The following is a 5,741-nucleotide window of genomic DNA, read 5'->3' on the forward strand; positions in this document are numbered from 1 at the left end:
GAAAAGAACAAGTGACCCTATCTCAGTGTGGGCAAAGGACTTGAATAGAAACTTCTCTGAAGAAGACAGGTGCACAGCTGACAATCACATGAAAAAATGCTTATCATTTGTAATCATCAGCAAAATGCAAATCAAATCCACTTTGAGATATCATTTAACTCCAATAAGATTAGCCCACATCACAAAATCCCCAAACCAGAGATGTTGGCATGGATGTGGAGAAAAGGGAACACTTCTGTACTGCTGGTGGGAATGAAAGCTAATACATTCCTTTTGGAAAGTAGTTTGGAGAACACTCAGGGATCCAAAAGTAGACCTGCCTTTCGACCCTGCAATTCCTCTACTAGGTGTATATCCAAAAAACCAAAAACCACTTTACAACAAAGATATTTGCAGCAGATTTTTCATTGTAGCTCAATTCATAATAGCCAAGTCATAGATGAAGCCCAAGTGCCCGTTGACCCATGAATGGATTAATAAATTGTGGTATATGTACACCATGGAATACTATGCAGCCTTAAAAAAGATGGAGACTTTACCTTTCATGTTTACATGGATGGAGCTGGAACATATTCGTCTTAGCAAAGTATCTCAAGAATGGGAAAAAAAGTATCCAATGTACTCAGCCCTACTATGAAACCAATTTATAGTTTTCATATGAAAGCTATAACCTAATTATAGGTTATAGGGAAGGGAAGAAAGAAGAAAGGGAAAGGGGAGAGGGAGGGGAGGGGAGAGGATGTCTGGAGGTAGGGTAATTGGTGGGACCACACCTATGGTGCATTTTACAAGAGTATTTGTTAAATCTACTAAGTGTAGAATATAAATGTCTTAACACAATAACTAAGAAAATGTGGTGAAGGCTATGTTAACCAGTTTGATGAAAGTATTTCAAATTGTATATAAAACTAGCACATTGTACCCCATAATTGCACTAATGTACACAGCTATGATTTAATTTAAAAAATTAAAAACTTATAACAATTCTAGAAGACAATAGAAAAGAAAATCTTTGTTACCTCAATTAGGTAAAGATATTTTAGATATGACATCAAAAAATATATATCAGAACAAACTGATAAATCACCAGGAACGTCCAACCTTTTTTCTTTTCTTCCATACATCAGAAGAATAAGCAGACCACATAGTAAATGCACAAATTCTAACAAAAACTGAGCTGAAAAGAAATGGTCTGTGCATACTTTTCATGACATCTGACATCACAGATAAGCAAAACAGTCCTTAAATAATCTGCATGAGGCCCATGGGCCACAGGTTGGACATCCCTGAATTAGACCATCAAAAATTATAAACTTCTACTCTTCCAAAGACAGTGTAAAGAGAAAGAAAAGATAAGTCACAGATGGGAAGAAAATATTTGTAAATCACATGTGATAAAGGACTAGTGTCCAGAATATATTATGAAGAACTTGCAAAACTCAATAATAAGGAAATAAACTATTTAAGTCTTAAAAATAGACAAAATGTTTCATAGATAATTCACAAAGAAGATACCTATGTTAGAACAATGCAGATTAAAACTACAGTAAGATGCCACCATAGATGATCCTCAATTTGCAAGAAGGTATATCACCAAAAACCCATGTTAAGAGAGAAATGGAGGGGGAAGGGTGGGGAAGGGGAGGTTTGATAGAGGGAGGGTAAACCGTGGGACCACACCTATGGATTATATTGCAAGGGTACAAGTCAAATCTATCAAGTATAGAACATAAATGTATTAACCCAATAATCAAGTAAATGAGGCGAAAGCTATATTAATTAGTTTGATGTAAGCACTACAAATTGTATAAAAAATCAACACATTGTACCCCACAAATGCATAAATGTATTCATGATCTATATGTATATGACTTAATAAAAGGAAAAAAAATTAAAAAGAGTACAATGAGTTGAAATGCATTTAATACCCACAATAAACCTTCATAAAGTTGAAAAACTGTGAGCAAAACCATCATAAGTACAGACACTCCTCAGCTTACCATGGGGTTGTGTCACTGGGTCATGGGTTATGTCCCACACTTCTACGCATGATAATGAGTCCATTATAAAGTTGAAAAATCTAAGTTGAACCCTTGTAAGTTCAACACAGGAGCTGTCTATACATACCTATCAGAATAGTTAAAATTCAAAAGTCCAACTATATTGAAGGTTGATGAAAATTAATGAAACTGAAACCTGCATACACTCTGTTGGAAATGTCAGATGGTGCATACAATATAGAAAAGAATTTTGGAATTTCTTAAAAGATTAAACATACATGTACTGTATGATCTAGTCATTCTAATTCTAGCTACTTACCCAGGAGAAAATGCATGTGTTCACATAGAAAGGTGTATAAAGATGTCCTGGGCTGCTTTATTTCTAACAGCCTCAAGGTGGGAACAGCCCCAGTGTCCATCAGCAGATGAAAGGATAAACTATGCTATATCCACACAATTAAATGTTCTTTTTTCTTTCTTTTTTTTGAGACAGAGTCTCACTTGGTCACCCTAGGTAGAATGTTGTGGCATCTTAGCAAATTCTTGGGTTCAAGCGATTCTCTTGCCTCAGCCTCCCAGGTAGCTGGACTACAGACACCCACCACAACACCAGGCTGTTTTTTAAAGATGGGGTCTTGTTCTTGCTCAGGTTGGTCTTGAAGTCATGAGCTCAGGCAATCCACCCACCTCAGCCTCCCTAGTGCTGGGATGACAGGTGTGAGCCACCACACCCTGCTCATAATTAAATATTCTTTAGCAATTAAAAAGAATGATTCTATGATAGTTGTCAGAATCAAAATGGGGTCACTCACACTAAGAAAATCCTAACAAATAGAGCTGAGAAAGACCATGGAGAGAGGTTTCCCATGCTTATATGCCTGATAATGAAAGACTCTACAAAACCAAAACCCACCATGTCATCTTTACCTTACACAAAAGTATACTTCTGCAAGAACACCTGCTCAGCAACCACTTGTCCAGTCTCAGCTTGGCATCACCATTGCTATGGATCTTTGTAGCAAATGGTAATTATTTCAAAACAATTACATAATCCTCCTCTTTTTTTTTCATTAAAAACCTTTGTCTTCTTTCATTGTCCTGCATATGTGCACAACAATGGTTGACGATGGTGTGTTTATTCCCACTGCCATATTCTATTTCCAAACAAACACCTTTTCTCTTAGAGAGCTTCTCTCTGTTCATTTAGGTAGCCAGTTTCATTTACATAAAATTTTAGAAATTTAGAGGGGAGTGGTCAAGATGGCCGACAGGCACCAGTCTCTGACAGAAGCTCCTGTTCAGAAGAAAGGATAAAGTCTGGAGAAACACCCAACAAAGTCGAAAACTGGGAGCCCAGCTGAGAGAGAAGAGTGATACCGGCAGGACACCTCTTCTGAGACGGACAGAGACTCCTAGAGGACAATCCACAGGTACATAAATCTCTCCAAAGGAATAGCGCCCATCCCCCTCCCCCAAGAAAGGTGTGCTTTTCCTTTGTTTCCTCTTCAACCGCTCCTCTGAGTCTCCTACAGGCCACTGATAAACTGAGGACCTAGTCTCTTACTCCAGGAGTGAGAGCCGCCAACAGGGAAGTTTACCACCCTGGAGTAACCCAGTTGAGACTCGGAACACCCTCCCCCAGGCAGAAAAGTGGAACTGGCGTTTGCACTGCCATTTTGAGTTTCCAGTCCACTCTCCCTCCCCTTGCCCGCTGGGACAGGGAGAGGAGAGCCAGGAACGACATCCACCCACCCTTCCAAGACTAACCCCCGGTCCCAGTCCTTCACCGGGAGAACTCCTTGATCCACAGTTTCAGTGTGCAGACGGACCCCCCTCAGTCAGCGCATTCTGTGCTCAGCTGTCTCCCCGGCTGCTATCTGCACTTCCCGAAACCTTGGTGCCGGTGACCGGGACTGACACTGAACAGGGAGGGCTGCACACCCGACCAGGCATCCGCCTCTGGGGTTTTGGTGGCCCTTAACAGTGATAGACTTCTGCTGGATCGGGTCACTGAGCTGCGCCCACCTCCCGGAGCCTTGCTGGCCCGGGGCTTCCATTGACTCCTGGTCGAGCAACCACGCGCTTGCCTCCAGGGGCTCCATGACCCTGGATCACCACCAGCCCCTGCCTAAGAGGGTCGCGCTGTCCCGCCAATCGCTCTCCAGCCTCCAGGGTTTTGGTGACCAGGGAGGGCAGTCTCGCGCCCACCTCCCAGGGTCTTGTCAGCTGGCAGTCGCCAGCAGCTCCAGCGGAGAAGGGTTGCGCCATCCAGCCAGTGGCACGTGTGCCACCTCTGGGGCTTGGCAAATTGCGACAGCAGCTGACTTCTGCTGGGGCAGGTCGCGCAGACGTGCGCCTGCCTCCTGGGACCTCCTAGCGCGATCACTGTGACCTCCCACCGAAGTGAGCTGTGCCATCCCGCCAGGGGTAGATCGCGCGCCCTTCTCACCGGGCCTTGCCAGCTTGCTGTCGCTAGCAGCTCCTGCCTGGGAGGGTCGCGCCATCCCGCCAGAGGTGCACCTGCCTCTGGGGCTTTGGTAGCCAGCAAGGACAACTGACCTCTGCTGGGGCAGGTTGCGCCTGCCTCCCAGGGCCTTGACGGCTACACTGACTCCTGTAGGGGTGGGCTGCATCACCCCGCCTGCTGGCCCCACCTCCTGGGGTCTTGCCGGGTTGTACCCAGGAGAAAACTAGAAGAATTCACTGGCAGAACGGTTTTAGGGACGGTTTCCAAAAGGTGCAAATTCAACATGAGACAGAATAAGTGGAAAAACTCTGGCAACCAGAATAACCAGAGTAGATTAACATCCCCAAAGAAGGATGGAGTAGACACAATGGAAGACCCACTACATAAACAGATATCTGAAATGTCAGAAATTGAGTTCGGAATCTGGATAGGGAGTAAGATCAACAGGGTGGAGGAAAAGAGGGAGCTAGAAATTCAAATCATTCAAAAGCTGTCCCAGGAATTTAATGATTTCAAAGATAAAATGATCAAGGATTACGATACTCTGAAACAAGAGGTTGCAGATTTGAAGAGCACCGTTGAATCCCTTCGTCAGAGGATGGATGAGGCAGAAGATAGAATCTCCGACACTGAAGACAAAGACTTTGAACGCACCCAGACTTCCAAAGATTTTGACAGATGGAGAACAAAGACAGATCTCTCACTCAGAGAGATCTTGGATAATTTGAAGAAAACTAATATTCGCCTCATAGGAATCCCTGAAGGTGACGAAGTTGCCTCACAAAACACAGAGGCTCTCCTTAATGAAATTATGAAAGAGAACTTTCCAGACATGCCAAGGGATCCTGAAATTCAGATAGTAGACAGCTTCAGAACCCCAGCACAACTCAACCCGAACAAGACATCCCCCAGGCATATCATAATCAACTTTACTAAAGTTAACATGAAAGAGAAAATCCTGAAAGCAGCTAGACGCAAGAAAACATTAACTTACAGTGCTCGCTTCGGCAGCACATATACTAAAATTGGAACGATACAGAGAAGATTAGCATGGCCCCTGCGCAAGGATGACACGCAAATTCGTGAAGCGTTCCATATTTTTAAAAAAAAAAAACAACATTAACTTACAAGGGGAAGAATATTAGAATGACTGCAGATCTCTCTGCTGAAACCTTTCAGGCTAGAAGAGAGTGGTCATCAACCTTCAACCTCCTAAAACAAAACAACTTTCAACCCAGAATCCTCTATCCAGCTAAATTGAGCTTCATTTATGA

General features: G+C 43.2%; 1 non-coding gene across 1 annotated transcript; it reads left to right on the forward strand.

Annotated features, from left to right (window-relative positions):
* Window positions 1–5,462: 5,462 nt before the first annotated feature.
* On the forward strand, window positions 5,463–5,569 carry LOC111722855. The gene has a single exon (XR_002771507.1). It is a non-coding gene; the product is annotated as a U6 spliceosomal RNA (small nuclear RNA).
* The last annotated feature ends 172 nt before the right edge of the window (window positions 5,570–5,741 follow it).

Source organism: Otolemur garnettii, unplaced genomic scaffold (assembly GCF_000181295.1).
Source record: "Otolemur garnettii isolate 467f Iridium unplaced genomic scaffold, OtoGar3 scaffold00775, whole genome shotgun sequence".
NCBI lineage: Eukaryota > Metazoa > Chordata > Mammalia > Primates > Galagidae > Otolemur > Otolemur garnettii.